The 25,461-nt window shown below is 43.8% G+C and overlaps 1 protein-coding gene across 2 annotated transcripts in view; it reads right to left on the reverse strand.

The window, feature by feature from the left end:
- The window catches only part of LOC143816811 (17-beta-hydroxysteroid dehydrogenase type 6-like), a 418,991-nt gene extending 403,689 nt beyond the window's left edge, over window positions 1-15,302 (reverse strand). The window contains exon 1 of one of the 2 annotated variants that reach the window (XM_077297671.1): window positions 15,176-15,302. The gene's annotated coding sequence lies outside the window, so the exon portion shown is untranslated. The remainder of the gene's footprint in view (window positions 1-15,175) is intronic. The other variant, XM_077297672.1, reaches the window with a different exon arrangement.
- Between the last annotated feature and the right edge of the window lie 10,159 nt (window positions 15,303-25,461).

The raw sequence follows: 25,461 nt of genomic DNA on the forward strand, positions 1-25,461 counted from the left end.
AAAGCAATTGAAACGTGATCATTTACCGATCTGTGACCAAATTTTGCTGACTTTGAGTAATAAAGAATCCGAATGTGCTACGTTTGTGCCAAATTTGAGATTGGCAAACATTTTCTGAACAAGTTTTTTCATCTCTAGTCAATAGAGGACACAGAGAGAAGGGGCCGCTGTGTCAGAACAATTTAGCCCTTTCTGACATCAGACGCACTATCCCATCAAGGTGACCTGGCCCCGTATGACCATGGATGGGATAGTACATCATATGCGATCAGCCGTGCTCACAGGGGGGATCGCGGCCAGGTGTCAGCTGATTATCACAGCTGACATCCAGCACTATATGCCAGGAGTGGTCACCGATCGCTCCCAGCACTTTAACCCCTAGATCACTACGATCAAACAAGATCGCAGTGTTCCGGTGAAATAGGGAAGCATTGCGCAGGGAGGAAGCTCCCGACGTGCTTCCCTGAGACCCTCAGAACAACGCGATGTGATCGCATTGTTCCGAAGGGTCTCCTCCTGTCGTCTCCCTGCAGGCCCCCGGATCCAAGATGGCCGTGGGGTCCTTCCAGGTCCTGCAGGGAGGTGGCTTGTCAGTGCCTGCTGAGAGCAGGCGCCGGCAAGCCTCCTGCACTGCCTGTCAGATCACTGATCTGACAAAGTGCTCTGCAAAGTGTCAGATCAGCGATCTGACTTTATACAGTGATGTCCCACCCTGGAACAATGTAAAAAAGTTTAAAAAAAATGACACTGTGTAAAAATATATATAAAAAAATCCTAAATAAATAATAAAAAGAAAATATTGTTCCAATAAATACATTTCTTTATGTAAGTAAAAAAACAATAAAAGTACACATATTTAGTATCCCGCGCGTCCGTAACAACCCGACTTATAAAACCGTCCTACTAGTTAACCCCTTCACTGAACACCGTAAAAAAAAAAAAAAAACGAGGCAAAACACAATGCTTTATCATCATACCACAGAACAAATAGTGGAATAACACGTGATCAAATAGATGGATATAAATAAACATGGTACCGCTGAAAACGTCATCTTGTCCTGCAAAAAACGAGCAGCCACACAGCATCATCAGTAAAAAAATTAAAAAAGTTATAGTCCTCACAATAAAGCGATGCAAAAATAATTATTTTTGATATAAAATAGTTTTTATTGTATAAAAGAGCCAAAACAAAAAAATTATATAAATGAGGTATCGCTGTAATCATACTAACCTGAAGAATAAAAATGCTTTATCAATTTTACCAAACGTGGAATGGTATAAATGCCCCCTCAAAAGAAATTCATGAATTGCTGTTTTTTGTTCATTCTGCCTAACAAAAATCAGAATAAAAAGCGATCAAAAAATGTCATGTGCCCGAAAATGGTATCAACAAAAACGTAACCACAAAAAACATGACCTCACATGACTCTGTGGACCAAAATATGGAACAATTATAGCTCTCAAAATGTGGTGACGCAAAACTATTTTTTGCAATAAAAAGCGTCTTTTAGTGTGTGACAGCTGCCAAACATAAAAACCCGCTATAACAACCCACTATAAATATTAAATCAAAACTTCCTTTATCACCGCCTTAGGGAAAAATAAAAAAATTTAAAATGTTTTATTAATTTACATTTTCCCGTTAGGGTTAGGGTTGGGGCTAAAGTTAGGGTTAGGGCTAAAGTTAGGGATAAGGTTGGGGCTAAAGTTAGGGTTAGGTTTGGATTATGTTTACGGTCAGGTTACGGGTCTGTCAGGGTTAGGGGTGTGGTTAGGGTTATGGTTGGGATTAGGGGTGTGTTGGGGTTTGGGGTGTGTTGGGGTTGGGATTAGGGTTAGGGGTGTGTTCAGGTTAGGGGTGTGTTGGAGTTAGGGGTGTGGTTAGGGTTGAGATTAGGGTTAGGGGTGTGTTGGGGTTAGGGTTGGAGTTAGAATTGGGGGGTTTCCACTGTTTAGGCACATCAGGGACTCTGAAAATACAACATGACGTCCGATCTCAATTCCAGCCAATTTTGCATTGAAAAGTCAAATGGCACTCCTTCCCTTCCAAGCTCTGCCATGCGCCCAAACAGTGGTTTACCCCCACATATGGGGTGTCAGCGTACTCAGGACAAATTGTACAACAACTTTTGGGGTCCAATTTCTCCTGTTACCCTTGGTAAAATAAAACAAATTGGATCTGAAGTAATTTTTTTGTGAAAAAATTAAATGTTCTTTTTTTTTTAAACATTCCCAAAATTCCTGTGAAGCACTTGAAGGGTTAATAAACTTCTTAAATGTAGTTTTGAGCACCTTGAGGGGTGCAGTTTTTACAATGGTGTCACTTTTAGGTATTTTCTATCATATATACCCCTCAAAGTGACTTCAAATGTGATGTGGTCCCTAAAAAAACTGGTGTTGTAAAAATGAGAAATTGCTGGTCAAATTTTAACCAATATAACTCCTTAACAAAAAAAAATTTTGGTTCCAAAATTGTGCTGATGTAAAGTAGACATGTGGGAAATGTTACTTATTAAGTATTTTGTGTAACATATCTCTGTGATTTAAGGGCATGAAAATTCAAAGTAGGAAAATTGCAAAATTTTCAAAATTGTTGCCAAATTTCCATTTTTTTTCACAAATAAACACAAGTAATATCAAATAAATTTTACCACTATCATGAAGTACAATATGTCACGAGAAAACAGTGTCAGAATCAACAGGATCCGTTGAACTTTAACCTCATAAAGGGACAGTGGTCAGAATTGTAAAAATTGGCCCGGTCATTAACGTGCAAACCACCCTTGGGGGTGAAGGGATTAACGGCCCTTTGCAATCCATTAGCTCATCGTAATGCACAATTGTATCTGTTTTGAAGGAGTAAGAGTCCCCCTTACCTCTTGGACTATGTGGTGCCCATACCCATAATACTGTATGGAGGACTACACTGTCCAGTCTAAAATGATAAGTCTGCAGTCACTCTGTGCGCTGTGAGGATTCGCCAGTTTCTGATCTATTGTAGAATTTACAATAGATATCACTTGTAATGTAAAAAGTACAGTAAGTGAAATCTTTGGCATTGTACTATAACTAGATTTCTCTGCCATAACTGTGGATCATGTGTTAAAGGAGCGCACTGAGATTCTCTCTCTAGGGGCACATGAAAACCTGGAGCCGACCCTGAATGGAGGGCAGAACTGTGGCAGAGCTTTTGCATACGGGCTACTGAGCCAGTGAGAGCGCTGAGCGCTTGGTTAAGCAGAGTGCAGCGCTCGTGTGGAGAAGTGAGGGGCCGGTGCAGAACCCTGAGGTGTGACCCCATTGCTGACAGACGCACAGCGGCACCCGTGTGGGACAGAGACTACGACAGAGATCCTCACTTTGGCTGGCACATAGAGGAGCGCATGCCGAGCAGAGCCGTGCAGAGCAGCCATTCAGGTGACGGGAGCTTCACAGAAAGACACGTGCCACGAGGAACCTTGCGGAGAGCTTTACTCTTTTGCTCCACAGTTAAATGGACTAGAGGCTCAGCGGCTAAAACCAGAGACCGCCCGCAACCTCCAGAAGACGGATTGTTAACTTTGGACCCCATCTGAGGACCCTACACTGGCCGTTGCCAGCACTACTACTCCCATCGGACTGTGGACTAAGGACCCCACCAGGAGCTACGATAAGTGTTGTTTAAAACTTAGACTGTCGCACTCATTTTATTTAATTAATTTTACCCTTGTTGTAGGCTACTGCCTATTAACTCCCTGCGAGGAGACTACTTTAACTTTTCCTGTTAAAAGAATAAATAGTATTGTTGTACCGTACTGCTCTGCAATTCCTGCGTAATCCATCTCAGCACCTGCTTACACACACAATGGCTTAAAGGACAGTACCACCACAGGCAAGGGGAGCAGAGTTCACACAGCGGCTTAAAGGACAGTACCCCCACAGTCGGGGAGGTCCAGACTACACACAGCGGCTTAAAGGACAATACTCCCACAGGCTGGGGGGTCCAGAGTACACATAGAGGCTTAAAGGACAGTACTCCCACAGGAAAGCGAGAGCAGAGTACACACAGCGGCTTAAAGGACAGTACTCTCACTGCAAGGGGGAGCAGAGTACACACAGTGGCTTAAAGGACAATACTACAGGCATGGGGCGAGTGCATAGTACATGCAACGGCTTAAAGGAAGGTACCCCAACAGGCAGGGGGATGCAGAGAACACACAGAGTCTTTTAGCCTAGAACTACCAGAGATATGGGTTGCAGTGTACACACAGTGTTGTGTTTGCAAAGTGCTGCGGCAGCCAATCACAGTCATGCTAATACTTGAAAGTGGCCACAGTCTAAAAAATTGTTGATGGGGTGTGCTGAAACCTTTCAACAAGATTTATTAGACAGGTGAACTCAATCAGGAAATGGATATACAGTAAAAAGTCCGTGTTCGGTTCAGTACCGGTGTATCTGGCCAGATTAATCCCCCCACCCAGAATATACCCGGGGTTAAAGTGGCCTAGGCCAAACTATACCCTGTGTATAAATTGGACTAGGCCAATTTATACCCCTCTGGGCCAGAATATACTGTGGGTATATTATGGCCTAGGCCAAACTATACCCTGGCGTATAGTTTGGCCTAGGCCAGATTATACCCCTCCGGGTCAGAATATACCCCAGCTGCTGTAGATCAGATTTTTCATGCTTTTGAGAAACATAGAGTGATATCCAAGCACAGACAGCCACCTCATGCCCTCTACTTCTCCCACCTGCTAACACTTTCTCTGCTCCTTCTCACTGCTGGTGATATCTCTCCAAATCCTGGTCGTCCTCACTACATCCCCACAGTCAGTTCTACCTCCGATCCACGCTCTATCACAAATTTCCATAACCTCTCTAACATTATACCCATTTGCCCGGCCCCCGCTTCCCCAGTCCCACTAACAGGAGCTCTGTGGAACGCTCGCTCTGTCTGCAACAAGCTTTCCTACATCCATGATCTTTTTATTACTCACAAACTTTCCTTCCTCACTATCACCGAAACCTGGCTCACCCCTTCTGACACAGCCTCTCCTGCTGCACTTTCGTATGGTGGCTTCCACCTTTCTCACACACCCCGCCCCAGCAGCAAGCATGGCGGAGGAGTTGGTTTTCTTCTGTCAGATTACTGCTCCTTCACCCCAATCCCACTGCCACCCTCTGTTACCCTCCACTCCTTTGAGGTGCACTCTGTGTGCATCTACTCCCCCTCTAACCTCCAACTGGCTGTCATTTACCACCCCCCAGGACCAGCCACCACCTTCTTTGACCACTTCACCACCTGGCTACTTCATTTCCTTTCTAATACCCAAAGATTATAGACCAAACAAATTCATATGGTAGATTTCCAAGATTACACAGACCAAAAGAAAAGGGAAGTGCAAACCCAGAGAATAAAATTCAAAATGTTTTATTCATAATAGATTAAAAACAGAAATTATTCTAAATTATACATGAAAGGGTTGGTTGTCAAGGCAGTAGCGACATGTTGTTACCTGCACAGTGTGGATCGCCGTGAGAAAGGAGGGAACCCCGATGCGCATTTCGCAACATAGCTTCTTCCTGGGGGTCGTGATAGTGAAGGGGATGCAGTGCCAGCTTTTTAAATGCAGCGGTAGTCACGGCACCCGCCGCTTCCTGTTGCATGTCCGATGGACGCAAGCGCCGTGACTACCGCTGCATTTAAAAAGCTGGCACTGTGTCACCTTCACTATCCTGACCCCCAGGAAGAAGCTACGTTGCGAAACGCGAGTCGGGGTTCCCTCCTTTCTCACTGCGATCCACACAGTGCAGGTAACAACATGTCGCTACTGCCTTGACAACTAACCTTTTCATGCTAGGTGTTCTGTTATGTATTGAGATCCATTCTATTTAATGCACGTGCACCTTACTAGTATTTATTACCTTATTATGTAGATACCTCTATCTGTACATTGCACAGCACCTATATATTGCTCATTTAAACTTTGAGAGCCCTGAATGCGCACTCTAGGGACTGACATTTGTTTAGTTTTCTATGGGCAGTTCTTTGTCTATTCAGTGGAATTTTTCCAGTATATTCCAGAACCTGCTGGTGCACGGTTGTTCTGCACTGACTATACTAGTCTATTGTTGATTGATATTTTGAATCAAGTTATGTTGTGGATTGCCAGAGTTCATTCTGCCGTGCTCTAATCCCCTTCTGTATAATTTAGAATAATTTCTGTTTTTAATCTATTATGAATAAAATATTTTGAATTTTATTCTCTGGGTTTTCATTTCCTTTCTGCGGACATCCCCACTATCATCATGGGTGACTTCAACATACCCATTGACACTTCCCTCTCAGCTGCCACTAAACTAATCTCTCACTTCCTCCTTCGGCCTCACTCAATGGTCTTCTGCAGCCACTCACAAAGATGGTCACACACTGGACCTCATCTTCACCCTCCTCTGCTCCCTATCTAACATCTCTAACTCACCTCTTCCTCTTTCTGACCACAATCTACTCACTTTCTCTTCCATCTCCACTCCTTGTCTACAATCCCCACCCCACAAACTTGCATACCCTCGCAGAAATCTTATACACCTTGATCTACACTCACTCTCTGAATCCCTCCTCCCTCTCACAGACATAAGTTCCCTACACAATGTGGATGACGCTGCAGCTCTATGTAACACCACAACAGCTGTAGCTTCGGAATCTCTTGCCCCTCTCACGCATACCAAAGCTCGCAAAATCAACAGACAGCCCTGGCACACCAGCCTGACCAAAGAACTGAGGCGAGCTTCCAGGGCTGCTGAGCGGAGATGGAAAAGATCCCACTCCAACGAGCACTTCATCGCATTCAAACAGTCCCTCACTACTTTCAAGACCACACTCGCCACAGCAAAATAAACCTACTTCTCATCTCTCATATCCTCCCTGTCTCACAACCCTAAACAGTTATTCAACAACTTCAACTCTCTCCTCCGTCCCCCAGCACCTCCTCCCTCCCTCCTCATCTCAGCTGAAGACTTTGCCTCATTTTTCAAGCAGAAGATTGAGAACATCAGAGACAGTTTTATTCGACAACCCCTAGAGCCCATCCTCCCAACTACCCAGCCCTCCACCTCCAAAACCAACTTCTCCGCCATTACAGAAGATCGACTCTCTACTCTACTCTCAAGATCGCATCTCAGCACCTGTGCACTTGATCCGATCCCTTCCCAACCGTAACCCATCTGTTGTGAATTCTGCTCTTGGGCTCCCTCCGGTGGTTGTAAGTGGTAGCGCTGCTGTCTCTGAATCACAGCATTTATCAGGTGTTTTCACCTTTAGCAATTTGGACAGGGCTATTTAGTCTTGCTTCACCCTTTAGTCAGTGCCAGTTGTCCATTGTTCTGTTTTCACCTTTAGCAATTTGGACAGGGCTATTTAGTCTTGCTTCACCCTTTAGTCAGTGCCAGTTGTCCATTGTTCCTGGAGGATTCACATCCCTGCCTGGTTCCTTCTGCTTTGCAGTTCTTTTCAACAAAGATAAGTCTGGTCTTGATTTGCTGTCTACATATTGTGGTCTTATTGTTCAGTTCCTTTCTATGTTTTGTCTTGTCCAGCTTGGTCTGTATTAGCATTTTTTTAGCCAAGCTGGTATTTCTGGAGATGCAGATATACCCTCCATATCTTTAGTTAGCTGTGGAGTTTTTTGTATTTTCTGTGGTGGATATTTTCTAGTTTTTTAATACTGACCGCATAGTACTCTGTCCTTCCTTTCTATTTAGCTAGAAGTGGCCTCCTTTGCTAAATTCTCATTTCAGTCTGTGTATGTTTTTTCCCTCTCCTCTCACAGTCAATATTTGTGGGGGGCTGCCTGTTCTTTGCAGATTTTCTCTGAGGCAAGATAGTTTTCCCTTTTCTATCTCTAGGGGTAATTAGTCCTCCGGCTGTGTCGAGATGTCTAGGGAGCGCTAGGTACATTCCACGGCTACTTCTAGTTGCGGTGTTAGGTTCAGGGTCTGCGGTCAGTACAGGTACCACCTTCTCCAGAGTACGTCCCATGCTGCTCTTAGGCCACCAGTTCATAACACCCATCTCTTTAACCTATCACTAACATCTGGTGTTTTCCTCTCAAGCTTTAAACATGCCTCAATCACACCTATCCTCCAAAAGCCCTCTCTTGACCCATCCTCTGTATCAAGCTATTGCCCTATATCACTTCTTCCCTATGCCTCAAAACTATTGGAACAACACGTCCATCTTGAACTGTCCTCCCATCTATCTTCCTGCTCCCTCTTCAACCGCTTACAATCAGGCTTCCGGTCACACCACTCCACTGAAACTGCCCTAACTAAGGTCACCAATGACCTATTAACCGCAAAAAGAGCAAGCGACACTACTCTATCCTCCTCCTCCTGGACCTGTCCTCTGCCTTTGACACACTGGACCATTCCCTGTTGCTGCGGACCCTCTCATCCCTTGGCATCACAGACTTGGCCCTATCCTGGATCTAGTCATACCTAACTGACCTGACATTCAGTGTCTCCCACTCACACACCACCTCCTCACCTCGCCACCTATCTGTCAGAGTCCCACACGGCTCAGTTCTAGGGCCCCTGCTCTTCTCCATTTACACTTTTGGCCTGGGACAGCTCATAGAATCTCACGGTTTTCAGTATCATCTCTATGCTGACGACACACAGATCTACATCTGTGGACCAGATATCACCACCCTACTAACCAGAATCCCTCAATGTCTGTCCGCTATTTCATCCTTCTTCTCCGCTAGATTTCGAAAACTTAACATGGACAAAACAGAATTCATCGTATTTCCCCCCCAACAAACCTATCTCACGCGACCCCCCCAACGAACCTATCCATTACAGTAAATGGCTGCCCACTCTCCCCAGTCCCACAAGCTCGCTGTCTCGGGGTAATCATTGACACTGATCTCTCCTTCAAACCGCATATCCAAGCCCTTTCTACTTCCTGCCGCCTTCAACTGAAAAATATTTCACGGATCCGTACATTCCTAAACCAAAAATCTACAAAAACCCTAGTCCATGCCCTCATCATCTCCCACCTCGACTACTGTAACCTCCTGCTCTGTGGCCTCCCCTCTAACACTCTCACACCCCTCCAATCTATTCTAATCTCAGCTGCCGGACTAATCCACCTGTCACCCCGCTATTCCCCGGCCTCTCCCCTCTGTCAATCCCTTCACTGGCTCCCCATTACCCAGAGACTCCAGTACAAAAGCCTAGCCATGACATACAAATCCATCCACAACCTGTCTCCTCCATACATCTGTGACCTCGTCTCCCGGTACTTTCCTGCACGCAACCTCCGATCCTCACAAGATCTCCTTCTCTACTCCCCTCTTATCTCCTCTTCCCACAATCGCATACAAGATTTCTCTCACGCATCACCTCTACTCTGGAACTCTCTACCGCAACATATCAGACTCTCACCTACCATCGAAACCTTCAAAAAGAACCTGAAGACCTACCTCTTCGGCAAGCCTACAACCTGCAGTAACTACCGATCGACCAAACCACTGCACGACCAGCTCTATCCTCACCTACCTCACCTACTGTATCCTCACCCATCCCTTGTAGACTGTGAGCCCTCGCGGGCAGGGTTCTCTCTCCTCCTGTACCAGTTGTGACTTGTATTGTTCAAGATTATTGTACTTGTTTTTATTATGTATGCCCCTCCTCACATGTAAAGCGCCATGGAATAAATAGCGCTATAACAATAAATAATAATAATATACTTAATAACGGGGCCGCAGTCAGTGCACAGGGGCCCCAGGCAGCACACAGGGGCCCCAGGCAGCGCACGGGGGCCCCAGGCAGCACACAGGGCCACAGGCAGCACACAAGGGCCCCTGACATCACACATTGCACAGGGGCCCAGACATCACACAGGGGCCCCAGACATCGCACAGGACTGAGTGATATACTCAAGAATGGGGCCCCAGACATCGCACAGGGGGTCCCAAACAGCGCACAGGGGGTCCCAGACAGCGTACAGAGGGGCAGAGACAGCGCACAGGGGCCCTGCGTGCTGTCTCTGCCACCCTGTGCTCTGTCTGAGGCCCTGTGTGCTGTCTCTGCCCCTCTGTACGCTGCCTGGGGCCTCTGTGCACTGCCTGAGGCCCCATGTGCTGCCTGGGGCCCCCATGTGCTGCCAGGGCTCCTGTATGCTGCCTAGTGCCCCAGTGCATTACCTGGGGCCCCTGTATGCTGCCTGGGGCCCTGTACACTGCTTGGGGCCCCTGTGTGCTGCCTTGGGCCCTGTGTGCTGCCTCATTCCCCGTTCGCTCTCTCTGCCCCCACCGTTTGATGCCTGGGGCCCTGTGCGCTGCCTGGGGCCTTCGTGTGCTTTCTGGGACCCCATGCACTGCCAGGGGCCCCTGTATGCTGCCTGGGGCCACTGTGTGCTGCTTGGGGCCCCCATGTGCTGCCTGGGGTCCCATGTGCTGCCAGGTGCCACTGTATGCTGCCTGAGGCCACTGTATGCTGAATGGGGCCCCCGTGTGCTGCCTGGGTCCCCGTGTGCTGTCTGAGGCCCCGTATGCTGCCTGGGGCCCTGTGTGCTGCCTGGGGCCTGGTTATTGTGTATATCACTCAATGGTTCTCAAAAGCATGAAAAATCTGATCTACAGCAACTGGGGGTATATTCTGACCCGGAAGGGTATAATCTGGCCTAGGCCAATTTTACTATGGGGTATAGTTTTGCCTAGGCCAGAATATACCCAGGGTATATTCTGGTCCAGAGGAGTATAAATTGGCCTAGTCCAATTTATACCCCGTGGTACAGTTTGGCCTAGGCCACTTTAACCCCGGGTATATTCTGGGTGGAGGTTTAATCGGGCTTGTAACAAAGGACATTACATGTCATGTACAAATCCCAAACTTTCCAGATAGGGTTTGCTCATCCCTAGCAGGAAAAAAGGACTTTTGTGTTCTCTTATCCAGCCATGTCATTAGCTGTTTAGTAAATATTAAATCCAAGGAGATAGGGCAAAGCAGTACCTCAGACTCCACAACTAGTACCTCGTGACACCCTGCCTAAGGCTAATTTCACACTTGCGTTCGGCAGGACTGCGGACTTCCTCAGTGAAGCCCCGCCCACTGCAGCGCCTCTTCCTTCAGCTCCAATTATGGCTGCATGCGTCCTGCGTACCCTATTTTTAACATTTGGTATGCAGGCCATACGGATGTATTTGGATGAATCCGCATGCGTCGTCTTGATGCTGCACTGACCTGCGTCAAATGCAACATGTTAGGATTTTGTTGCAGTCGGCGCAGCTTCAAAGCGACGCATGCGGAGGCATCCGCATACATCCACATGGCCTGCGTACCCAATGTTAAAGATAGGGTACACAGGACGCATGCAGCAGTAGGCGGAGCTGAGGGAAGAGGTGCGGCAGTGGGCGGTGATTCATGGAGGAAGTCCACAGCCCTGCTGAACGCTAGTGTGAAACTATCTTACACATTTCTTGATCTGGAGTTTATCATCCATACACTCACTATATACTCACCACACACTCACTGCTCACTTGCATCAGTCATACAGCCTATTACATGTATGTATGTCAAAATCATCACTACATCTGTAGATAAATTCCCAAAGGGTCATAATTTCCAAAATGTGGTAATTTAAGGGGGGATAATGCTTTTCTAGCACTTAGGGTTTCTTTATATGGAATCTGTAAACTAGTCTAGGAAAATCTGCCCTCCATTAGGAAAATAAAGCTCCATCCATCCATGAACACCCGAGCCTTACACTATGGCTGGTCTAAATAATTAAAGCAATTGTTACCATCCACCTCTCGTGTCTCCCCTTTTCCTCATAGTTTGTAAGCTTGCGAGCAGGGCCCTCATTCCTCCTGGTATCTATTTTGAACTGTGATTTCTGTTATGCTGTAATGTCTATTGTCGGTACAAGTCCCCTCTATAATTTGTAAAGCGCTGCGGAATATGTTGGCGCTATATAAATAAAATTATTATTATCCCTCCCAAGTCACTCCATATGGCAAAGCAGTACTGAAAAGCCAGATTTGGGTTATTTCTACATTCAGCAGAAATTGTGGGACAAATTCCGTTGCCATTTTTACCCATTTCCCAGTGTGAAAATGTAAAACTTGGGGCTAAAACACAATCTTGGTGGTAAAAATGTAAATTATTTTTTCCTTACTGCCTAATGGTATAAAAGTCTGTGACACACTGGTGTCCATATGTTTTTCTGTGACACTCTGGTGTCAATATAGTCACTGTGTAGGGGACATGATAAATATTTAGCTATAATGTCTATATGCTAGTATGTTTTGGTACTGCTACATCACTAAGGTGTATTACCATTGTTTGTAATATTGGTACTGCTACATTTTATATCTATTACCAACTATTGTATTTGTATGTATTTGATAGGGACAGTTTACTACCTCAGATTGGCCACTAGATGGGACACAAAGATTAGTCCCTCACATAGTCATAAGGGAACAGGGTGTAAATAGTTAACTGTAGGAGGCACACCATGGGTTAAGACACTGAGGGCTTCCTGGTTTAGTTAGTTGGAGCCGGGGCACCCGTGTAGCATACAGGGCAACACCGTGCCCCGCAACGTTTGACAGAAGACTAGGCCCAGCAGATAATATCCAGGGGGCCATAGTACAGAAAGAAGCACAGCGACATCAGAGGTAGCGGTGCAGTATAAGTGGGACTGCAGTGCTATGGGAAGAAGAGTAAGCAGCACGGAAACAAGGTATCTAAGATGTGGCAGATCTTTGAGTGGGCCGCTATTCTAAAGACCGGAGCGAGATGGCAGGGAATAACCCCATGAAAGGCAGAGATACTGGACATTGAGGACACTGTGGGACCGTATAGTATGGACCGTCCCTGGGACAGGTTTAGCAACAGTGAGAAGAGGCAAGGGAAAGTGTTGCCAATTGTTATGATTGACTGTGCCCTGGATAATGCTGTGTTAAGTAAAGAAGTTGAAGTTACAGTGAAGCCGGACTTTGACTTTTTAATTGGGGAATCATCTGTGGGGGACACACTCTCATACTAGGGGATTCAAGATCACATCGAGAAGCAGCACCGTGGTACTCAGAGAAGAAAGCATGATCGTATGTTGGGAGGGAGCCAGGGAGTGATACAGAGGTTACTGTCGGCAATGACTGCGGCCCTGCATCCCCCCGGCTGAATCCTACAACTGCACCCTTAGATGAATTCATTGAGAGGTTTTTTTGGTAAAATGGGGTCACTTATGGAGGCTTCTGCTGTTCTGGCACCTCAGGGGCTCTGCCAATGTAATATGGCACCCTCAAACAAGTGCAGCAAAATATGCACTGTAATATGGCACTACTTCCCTTCTGAGCTTTACACTGTGCCTCAAAAGTAGTTTTCGACCACATACTGGGTATCGTGAACTCAGGAAAAATAGCACACGAAACATTGGGGTCCATTTTCTACTTTTGCCCTTGTGAAAATACAAAATTTGTAGCTAAAAAATATTTTTGCGGGAAAAATGTGATTTTTTTTATTTTCATGGCTCTACGTTATAAACTTCTGTGAAGCCCCTGTAGGTTCAAGGTGCTCAATACACAACTAGATAAGTTCCATAAGGGGTCTAGTTTCCAAAATAGTATCACTTGTGGGGGGCTTCCACTGTCTAGGCACAGGGTCTCTGCAAATGCGACATGGCAACCGCTAATTATTCCAGCATATTTTACATTCAAAAAAGTCAATGGCGCTCTTTTCCTTCCAAACCCTGCCGCGCACTCAAACAGTTGTTTTCCTCCACATATTGGGTATCTGCGCACTCAAGAGAAATTGCCCAACAAATTGCATGGAGCAATTTTTCTTGTTACCCTTATGAAAATGCAAAATGTGGAGCTAAAAAAGATTTATCTGGGAAAAATTTGATTTCTTTTATTTTCACGACTTAACGTTATAAACTTCTATGAAGCACCTGTGGGTGCAAGGTGCTAAATGTACATACAGATAAGTTCCCTAAGGCATTTAGTTTCCAAAATAGTCTCACTTCTTGGGGGTTTCCACTGTTTAGGCACATCAGGGGCTCTCCTAACTATGCCAGCAAATTTTACGTTCAAAAAAGGAAATGGCGTTCCTTCCCTTCTGAGATTTCCCCCACATATGGCGTATCGGCATGCTCAGGAGAAATTGCACAACAAATTGTATGGTTCATTTTCTCCTGAAACCCTTGCAAAAGTAAAAACAATTAGGTCTAAATGAAAATTTTTGCGAAAGAAAAGTAAATGTTTATTTTTTTCTTTCACATTCCAAAAATTCCTGTGAAGCACCTGAAGGGTTAATAAACTTCTTGAATATGGTTTTGAGTATCTTGAGGGGTGCAGTTTTTAGAATGGTGTCATTTTTGGGTATATTTTGTCATATAGGCCCCTCAAAGTCACTTCAAATGTTAGGTGGTCCCTAAAAAAATGGTTTTGCAAATTTTGTTGTAAAAATGGGAAATCGCTGGTCAACTTTTCACCCTTATAACTTCCTAACAAAAAAAAATTATGTTTCCAAAATTGTGCTGGTGTAAAGTAGACATGTGGGAAATTTTATTTATTAACTATTTTGTGCAATATGGCTCTCTGATTTAAGGGCATAAAAATGAAAATTATGAAAATTGCAAAATTTTAAAACTTTTCGCCAATTTCCGTTTTTTCGCTAATAAACTCAAGTCATATCAAAGAAATTTTACCATTTTCATAAAGTACAATATGTCATGAGAAAACAATCTCAGAATAACCGGGATCTGTTGAAGCGTTCCAGAGTTATGAAGTGGCAGTGGTCAGAATTGTAAAAATTTGCCTGGTAAGGAAGGCTTCGGGGTGAAAGGGTTAAAGCATTAAAGTTTGGCTCAGGCGACACCAGTCTTGAATTTTGTAATAAGGCTGTGGACTCTAATTTTCAAACCTCTTACAAACAAGTGATATTTAAGGGCAGCCATGGACTCTTTTCTAGTTTCTTATACCTGACTGTATAACATTTTAACTGCATAGCTTCAAATAGTAGACAGCGTTAATCATGCCTTGGTTATTACTGACTTTGATAGTCAACAGATTCTTTTGGCCTCTGTAATTTGTTTATTTCAGTTCTAGAATTTCATTTAAAAAGCAGGATTTTTTTTATGCAATGGTGATTTATTTTTGTTTAAGAAATGATTATAGACCCTTACCTTACAAGCTTCCTTTTCTCCTCAAGCCTGCAGACTAAAAGATTAATTGCTGCCTTTTTTAGAACTTGTGCTCATTGCCTCAAGGTAACCATGAGCAAATCCTCCCTTTCTTGTCCTCAAGATATCCTATAGGGCCCTATGGTTACTTGCTACACCAATCATAAATCAACCCGTTTACATTTTCCTAGGCATTGTTGACTAAGTTTTGATAAATAAATTATATATTTTAAATTATGCTAAATCACTAACCTTATCCAGTCTTTGTTAAAATTATTGCAGCTGAAACCTGCTAAGTTATTTACCCTTTGATTTTAACCTTGAATTAATTAAAGGAACTTTGTAACTAGGTTTTTCCACCTAATTGGAGAGCAGCATAATGCAGATAAAGAGACCAAAATTCCAACAATGTGTCACTTACTTACTTGTTGAAGCTTTGACACAATCACTGTTTTATCATCAAAATATTATCACTAGAGGCAAGCCCGGGACAAGGGGTAGACAGAGTAGGCACCCTTCTAGGGCACTACCTCGTTCCCACCTTGGGGGATGCACTTAGGAAAAGACAGCTGAATGTTTATGGACATCAGTGTGATGAATGCCTGTGGCAAGAGGCATTCAGCAATCTTTTATGAAGTATGCCCCCCTAGGATAGGCAAGATGTAGTGCTCTATTAGGGTGCCTACTCTGCCTACCCCTTGTCCCGGCACTGTCTGTCACTGACACCACTCACCCCTTTGTCTGCCTCACTCTCTGCAATCAGTTATAGTTGTGTCAGTAAGACATGAATACAATTAATATGCTATCCCCGGTACAAGAGCAAAGAAGCTGTAATCAGCACCCTGCTCCACCAGGATCTCCAAGATGCTGGCCACTTCCAGCCTGCACTTTGTTCGGTGTCGAATATGACCCCAAGACAGCGGGCATGCTATATAGCTCATTGCCCCCCAAAAGAAATTCAGAAAACTCTGAGTCCCAAATCCAAATGCCCCCCCCTCCCTTCTGAACCCCACAGTGTGCCTAAACCACATGTAGCGTCCACATGTTTGGCATTCCTGTAGCGATGATAGCCCGCCTAATTTACAGGTGCGTGTCTCCAGAAGCATGACCTGGGCACCACAACTTGTACTGGGCACTACAAAATACTGCAAATCATTCACTTATCCAGCTCATGCAAATATTGAATAGAGGAGATGAAAATAGAATAAAATCCTGTCCTTTATTAGTGCATCATAAAACAAGCTGACGCGTTTCAGGCAATACTGCCCTTAGTCCTAGCATGACAGTACTGGTGACTACAGGGTTCTGTCCTGGGCCCTGTATTGTTCAACATCTTTATCAATGATTTAGATGAAGGAATTAAGGGTACACTGATTATATTTGCTGATGACACAAAGCTAGGAGGGATAGCTAATACTAGAGAAGAGAGAGAGAGGATTCAAAAAGATATAAATAAACTGGAGCAGTTGGCAGCAACTAACAGAATGTTTTTAACAGGGAAAAATGCAAAGTGCTACATCTGGGCAATAAAAATGAAAAAAGCATATACAGAAAGGGAGGAATAAGGGCTAATCAACAGCACATGTGAAAAAGACTTGGGTATACTAATAGATCATAAACAGAACATGAGTCAACAGCGTGATGCAGCAGCAAAAAAGGCAAATGCAATTCTGGGATGTATTAACAGAAGCATACAGTCTAGATCACGTGAAGTCATTATTGCCCTCTACTCCTCTTTGGTCAGACCTCATCTGGAATACTGTGTCCAGTTTTGGGCACCACATTTTAAAAAAGACATCAACAAACTCGAGCAAGTTCAGAAAAGAGCGACCAGAATGGTGACCAGTCTGCAAACCATGTTCTATGAGGAACAGTTACAGGATTTGGGAATGTTTAGCTTGCAAAAAAGGAGACTGAGAGGAGAATTAATAGCTGTCTACAAATATCTCCAGGGCTGTCACATTGTAGAAGGATCATCTTTATTCTCATTTGCACAAGGAAAGACTAGAAGCAATGGGATGAAACTGAAAGGGAGAAGATACAGATTAGATATTAGAAAAACTTTTTGACAGTTTGGGTGATCAATGAGTGGAACAGGCAAGAGGTGATGAGTTGTCCTTCCATGGAAGTCTTCAAACAGAGGCTGGACAGACATCGTATGGGATGATTTAGTGAATCCTGCTTTGAGCAGGGGGTTGGTCCAGATGACCCAGGAGGTCCCTTCCAACTCTACCATTCTATGATTCTATGATTTACTTGGCACTACAATGGCAGTTTGCAATTTTCACTCGGCAATAGTGATGAACAAGCATGCTTTTCACTACTCCTTATTCGCTTGAGCATCAGTGTGCTCGGGATGGTCATTACTCAGCGACTATGTTTTTCATGCTTGAGTGGGAGCTTGAGTTTACCCACACATCTTTGGTGCTTTTTAGATAGCCAATGAACATGTGGGGATTGCCTGCCAATTACAGTAATGCAATAGCCATCTTGATTGTGGCATTAATATGATTGGTTCGCCCCATATTGTCATCAGGTCTATATAAGACCAGTGACACTATGCTCGTCACACTGTTCCCTGGAAACAGGCAGAGTAGGGAGAGGTGCTGGTGAAAGAGAAATTATAGCTGTGTACTAGCCAGGTATTCAACCACATTTATATTTATTTTAACTACAGCAACAGTCCTTCTTAGGGTTAATTATAATCAATAGTAATACTGCTGTTAGCAGCACTTGGGGAGAGATTGTGCTGAAGGGATCGTGTAGGACAGGATAGGGTGAATTGCATGTGCTTTATGCTGCAGCTTGCAAGTCATACCAAAACTCCTTCTCTCGGCTAACATTCTCTTGCTCTTAATCTTCAAATTGTTCAAGCAGGGAAATATTATTCACCATAATATAATATAAAAGTAATATATATATATATATATATATATATATATATATATATATATATATATATATATATAATATAAAAGTCTGCAGCAGTTGTGCATCAAAAGCATGCAACAAGACTTGGTTGGGAACAGCATTGCTATAGTTATATTGAAGTCTTATGCATCCATCTGAGGTGTGCAAGTTTGCCTGGCATTGTAATACTGCCTTTTTTGATAAGTGAAATTTGATAAGGCATTTATCGTGCTACAGTTGGGCCTCAAACCCCCAAAAAACACAGATTGTTTTTTGTTAAAATGAAATTGCTATACTGATCCTGCAGTCTTAAACGTCCATCTGAAGTGGGCAAATGTTGCTGGCATTGTAATACTGTATTTCTTTTTGAGCAGTGAAATTTTATGCAGCATTTATAGTGCTACAGTTGGGCCTCAAAAAAAAAGTTTATTTAATGAATCGCGTTGCTCTGTTGATACTGCAGACTTACTCGTCCATCTTAAGTGCGCACATTTTGCTGGAATTATAATACTGCAATTTTTTTGAGCAGTGAAATTTTATCATGCTAGCGTTGGGCCTCAAAACCCACTTCCTCTAAAAAAATTTTGCTAAAAAAAAAGTCTCACTGCTATATTGATATTGCAGTCTTATGCATCCATCTGAATGGTCACATTTTGATGGCATTTTAACACATTTTTTTTCTTCTGTAACATTTTATATGGCATTTATCGTGGTTGAGTTGTGCCTCGAAACACCAAAAACAAAATTGTTAAAAAAATCACATTGCTATATTTATACTGCAGTTTTATACGTCCATCTGAAGTGGACAGATTTAGCTGGTATTGCCATAGCGCAATGTTTTTGAGCAGTGCAAATTTATATGGAAATTATCGTGCTAAAATTGAGCTTCAAAACCCTTCTCAAAAAAATTAAATCGCATTGCTACCTTGATACTGCAGTCTCATACAGTACAGACAAAAAGTTTGGACACACCTTCTCATTTAACGATTTTTCAGTATTTTCATGACTATGAAAATTGTACATTCACACTGAAGGCATCAAAACTATGAATTAACACATGTGAAATTATATATTTAACAAAAAAGTGTGAAACAACTGAAAATATGTCTTATATTCTAGGTTCTTTAAAGTAGCCACCTTTTGGTTTGATGACTGCTTTGCACACTCTTGGCATTCTCTTGATGAGCTTCAAGAGGTAGTCACCGGGAATGGTTTTCACTTCACAGGTGTATCCTGTCAGGTTTAATAAGTGGGATTTCTTGCCTTATAAATGGTGTTGGGACCATCAGTTGTGTTGTGCAGAAGTCTGGTGGATACACAGCTGATAGTCCTACTGAATAGACTGTTTGCTTTTTTCTTGCCATAATACAAATTCTAACAGTCTATTCAGTCTAACTATTGACTATTGACTATTAAGTCAAACAAGGTGTTTGTAGATGTTTTTTGTTTTTAAGGGGTCCTTCTACCTACAGCTCCAAGGGACCGCTATGGGTGCGGCCTTTGAGCCCGCATATGCCGGTCTGTTCCTGGGGCTGTGGGAGAGGGACCTCCTCCTGTCAGATGAACAGGGATCAATCGATCATGTCCCTTTGTGGACATGATATATTGATGACATCTTCTTCATCTGGCAGGGCACATCCGTCGACCTTGAGCAATATATGTCTCGATTGAATAGCAACGACAGAAATATCCATCTTACCTTTGTATCAGATGTTGAGTCTATAGATTTCTTGGATGTTGTGATCAAGAGGGGCCCGATGGGGATCATAAATACTGATATATTTCATAAAAAAACATCTTACAAACACCTTGTTACATGCCTCCTCTGGACATCCAGCTCACATGATTAGATCGCTTCTGGTGGGGCAGTTCCTTCGACTTAGACGGATCTGCTCCACCGATCGTGATCTCGAGAGGGGAGCTGATGAACTGAGGAGACGGTTCAGAGAACGGGGATATAGCGGCAGATCCATTAAAAGGGCCTATTTAAGAGCTAAACATACCTCTCGTGAAAGTCTAATATATGGGACTTCGGATCGTCCAACGGGTGGGAATACAGGTAAGATGAGGTTTATTACTACCTTTAGTGCAAAATCCGATCATGTACGTCAGGTACTCAAAAGGGCCTGGCCTATATTGATGGTGGATTCCACCATCAAGAAGTTCCTTCCTGATCGGCCATCCCTGACGTTTAGGCGCGCAAGGAACCTTAGGGACCATTTGGTCTGCAGCCACTATGTGAGTCAGCAACCTGGCACCTTCTTAGATAGATTTTCACCTAGGCCTGGCTCTAGTCCGTGTGGCCGTTGTGTCGCCTGTCCCAACGTAGAAAGATGTAATTCTTTTCTCAATTCCCAAGGAACTAAGTCTTATGAGATTAGGCAACATATCACATGTACCACCAGATATGTTGTCTACTATGCAACGTGCCCCTGCGGACTGATATACGTAGGCCTTACCACTCGCCAGCTTAAAGTCCGCATTAGGGAGCACGTTCTAGGGATACAGGCGGCCCTGAGCCACACAGATGGTACTACACTCAAAACCTTGCCTAGGCATTTTAAGGAATATCATGATTGTGATGCGACACTATTAAGGGTCAGAGGCATTGATACTCTAAAAATTAACATCAGGGGTGGTCAGTTGTCTAAGAGACTCGCTAAACTTGAGACCCAATGGATATGGCGCCTCCAAACTGTCCATCTTAATGGACTTAATGAAAATTTGTAATTTGCCCCATATTTGTAATCCACCTTTTTCTGCCTTTCTTTTCCCCGGTGTGTATCCTCCGCATGTTTGTGTTTTATTTTGGTTTTAATGGATTTTATTCTCTTTTAGTATTTTGGACCTTTACACGTGATATTTGATGATTGTCGTGGTGAATTACAACGTGACACCTTCTGGACTACTATCAAGGGCCTTGGAGATGACATGTTTGACAATTGGGGATTTTTCATCTGTTTGGGTAACCGCCCCTATCTATATGGAATGTGATACTTTATAAGGACTATAGTTGCTGTACCTATATATTTGTGATAGGATATGTATTATTTCGTTCATTATTATATTTATTATTCGTGCGGCATTTTATAATTGTAAGTATAGCTTGTTATTCTTATATGCGATGTGACACATGAATATTGTTGGTATATCCATTGTTGGGGATGCTGTATATGGGCTTTTACTGTTTTTCTGCACTGCTTATTATTTACAATGAGGCTCCCATGTGGTTATCCCGGTACACTGCATTTACCTCCATACTAGGTCAGTAGATGTACATGGTCCACTCTAAACTTTGTTTGGATGGCCGCAATATACTGTGCACATATATATATACTCACTGTCTACAAGAAGATGGCTGCTACGTATGTACTGTGCATGTCTCCTTTATAGTCTCCATCAAATATGGCCATTTACTCCATTTGCGCATGTCCGCCTAGGTCTTCATTAAGATGGCAGCTTAGCTTTTTTATCCCTATGTCGCTGCGTATGTACTGCGCATGTCTGGGATTTTTTCATCTAACATGGCCACCGTAATTCATTTACGCATGCCCGCCTAGGTCTTTACTAAGATGGCGGTTGAGTTACTTCATCCCCTTATGATATACATCATTTCCGGCCTTGGTGACCGCAGTGCCGCTGCCCTTGGATCACATGGGGCCCCAGTGTTTCCGGGTCATGCGGCCGTGCGGATCAATGTCCGTAAATTACAACGCTAGGTGCAAATATTTCTGGTCCTGTAACTATAAATGTTAACCCTGCCACATACTTACACACCCCTTGAGGAAGGCATTTGCCGAAACGTGCGTCGGGGGAGGATGGGTGCTCGGTGCACACATATCCTTACTACTGAAGTTCTGGTATGTATATACATTTATTATGGATACCTTTGGCTACTATTTCAGTGGATTACTGAGTATTTATTCAGGCATTCTGGTATACATTGTTTGTTAATACTGCCATGTTTTCCTGTACATAATATGTTTGTGTGTTCCCCTTTTTTTGCCCTGTCCGACTGTACATGCTGCGGATGGCACTGGGGGATCTCCCATTCCTTGCTATTTTATACCTGTTATGATTAATAAAGTTTTTTCGTATATTTCTATAATTGGGACTTCTAGACTGCATTTTTTACTTTTGCTTTGTTTATGTTTCCATTATATATGCAGTCTTGTCCGATATGGTCCTATCCAGTCCACTTTATGATTATTAATTTAATACTTGGATCTTTAAATTTATACTAATGACTGGAATGTTTTCCATCAAGTGTCTTTGGTTAATCATGAACACGACAGATTACATCCAGGAAGCAGACAACTCTTGGATATAAAATACTACACTCCACTTCAGGGAGATCCGACCAAAAAATACACAGAGGAACTAACACATATCATCAATGGATTTGATTCAACTTCATCCTCACTGCTGGAACTAATACCTGAAAATCCCCAAACCGGTACCTTCTACATGTTGCCTAAAATACATAAAGAAGGTAATCCTGGGAGGCCTATCATCTCTGGTATTGGGACTTTAACTGAGAATATCTCAGGTTGAGTGGAGAACATTCTGAAACCCTTGGTGAGGCGCACACCCAGCTAGATCCAGGACACCACTGATATTCTTTGCAAATTGCCAGCGCTGGGCCCACTTCCAGAGAACACGCTACTAGTCACCATGGATGTAGAGTCTCTCTATTCCAACATTCCTCATGAGGATGGAATTTGTTGTGAATTTACCTTTTTGGCTCCCTCTAGTGGTTTCTAGTGATTTGACTCTGGGAATGTCTGCCATCCCTTGTATGCTCACCTGGGTCGTTAGGTCAGGGGTGTTGCTATATAAGCTCCCTGGACCTTCAGTTCAATGCCTGGCAACGTTGTAATCAGAGCTAATCTGTTGTGCCCTTGTCTACTGATCCTGGTTCCTTCTAGATTAAGCTAAGTCTGCTTTCTTGCTTTTTGCTATTTGTTTTTGTTTGCATTTTTGTCCAGCTTGTACATAATCTGTATCCTTACCTTGCTGGAAGCTCTAGGGAGGCTGGAGTTCTCCCCCCGGGCCGTTAGACGGTTCGGGGGTTCTTGAATTTCCAGTGTGGATTTTTGATAGGGTTTTTGTTGACCATATAAGTTATCTTACTACATTCTGCTATTAGTAAGTGGGCCTCTCTTTGCTAAACCTAGTTCATCTCTGTGTTTGTCATTTCCTCTTACCTCACCGTTATTATTTGTGGGGGGCTTGATCCAACTTTTGGGGTCTATTCTCTGGAGGCAAGAGAGGTCTTTGTTTTGTTTTCCTCTTCTAGGGGTAGTTAGTCCTCCGGCTGGCGCGAGACATCTAGCGACCAACGTAGGCATGTTCCCCCGGCTACTTCTAGTGTTGCCGTTAGGAGTAGATATATGGTCAACCCAGTTACCACTGCCCTATGAGCTGGATTTTTGTACTTCGCAGACTTACTTGTTCCTCTGAGACCCTCGCCATTGGGGTCATAACAGTTTGCCAGGCCAGTATTAAATGTTAAATGCATTGCAGAAGCGGGATTATAAGAAAGAAAATTCTGAGGTTTTTTTTCTCTTTCTCATTTTTTTTTCTTTTCCCCTTTACCTCTGAGTGGCTTGTGTTTGCTGCAGACATGAATGTCCAGACCTTGATTACAGGTGTGGACCAGCTTACTGCTCGTGTGCAGGGCATACAAGATTATGTTATCAGAAATCCTATGTCAGAACCTAAGATACCGATTCCTGAACTGTTTTCCGGAGACCGATTTAAATTTAGAAATTTCAGGAATAATTGTAAATTGTTTTTGTCCCTGAGACCCTGTTCATCTGGAGACTCCGCTCAGCAAGTGAAAATTGTTATTTCTTTTTTACGGGGCGACCCTCAGGATTGGGCCTTCTCGCTGGCGCCAGGAGATCCGGCATTGGCTGATATTGATGCGTTTTTTCTGGCGCTCGGTTTGCTTTATGAGGAACCCAATCTTGAGATTCAGGCAGAAAAAGCCTTGCTGGCTATGTCTCAGGGCCAGGACGAGGCCGAAGTGTATTGCCAAAAATTTCGGAAATGGTCCGTGCTGACCCAGTGGAACGAGTGTGCATTGGCTGCAAATTTCAGAAATGGCCTTTCTGAAGCCATTAAGAATGTGATGGTGGGTTTTCCCATTCCCACAGGTCTGAATGATTCCATGGCCCTGGCAATTCAAATCGACCGGCGGTTGCGGGAGCGCAAAACCGCAAATTCCCTCATGGTGTTGTCTGAACAGGCACCTGATTTAATGCAATGTGATAGAATCCTGACTAGAAATGAGCGGAAAATTCATAGACGCCAGAATGGCTTGTGTTACTACTGTGGTGATTCTACACATGTTATCTCAGCATGCTCTAAACGTCTTACTAGGGTTGTTAGTCCTGTCGCCATTGGTAATTTGCAACCTAAATTTATTCTATCTGTAACTTTGATTTGCTCACTGTCATCGTATCCTGTCATGGCGTTTGTAGACTCAGGTGCTGCCCTGAGTCTGATGGATCTGTCATTTGCCAAGCGCTGCGGTTTTGTTCTGGAGCCATTAGAAAATCCTATCCCTCTTAGGGGTATTGATGCTACGCCTTTGGCAAAAAATAAACCGCAGTTTTGGACACAGGTTACCATGTGCATGACTCCCGAACATCGGGAGGTGAGACGTTTTCTTGTTCTGCATAAGATGCATGATTTGGTTGTTTTGGGTTTGCCATGGTTACAGACCCATAATCCAGTCTTGGACTGGAAGGCAATGTCGGTGTCAAGTTGGGGCTGCCATGGAATTCATGGAGATTCCCTGCCCTTGTCTATTGCTTCTTCTACGCCCTCGGAAGTTCCGGCGTATTTGTCTGATTATCAGGATGTCTTCAGCGAGTCTAAGTCCAGTGCACTGCCTCCTCATAGGGAATGTGACTGTGCAATAGATTTGATTCCTGGCAGTAAGTTTCCTAAGGGGAGACTGTTTAATTTGTCGGTACCTGAACATACCGCGATGCGTTCATATATCAAGGAGTCTCTTGAGAAGGGGCATATCCGTCCTTCTTCTTCCCCTCTTGGTGCGGGATTCTTTTTTGTGGCCAAAAAGGACGGATCTTTGAGGCCTTGTATTGACTATCGGCTTTTAAACAAGATCACTGTCAAATTTCAGTATCCTTTGCCGCTGTTGTCAGACTTGTTTGCCCGGATTAAAGGTGCCAAGTGGTTCACCAAGATAGACCTTCGTGGTGCGTACAACCTTGTGCGCATTAAGCAAGGCGATGAATGGAAAACCGCATTCAATACGCCCGAAGGTCATTTTGAGTACTTGGTGATGCCATTTGGGCTCTCTAATGCACCTTCAGTTTTTCAGTCCTTCATGCATGACATTTTCC

The sequence above is a fragment of the Ranitomeya variabilis genome, chromosome 3, assembly GCF_051348905.1.
Source record: "Ranitomeya variabilis isolate aRanVar5 chromosome 3, aRanVar5.hap1, whole genome shotgun sequence".
NCBI classification, from domain to species: Eukaryota; Metazoa; Chordata; class Amphibia; order Anura; family Dendrobatidae; genus Ranitomeya; species Ranitomeya variabilis.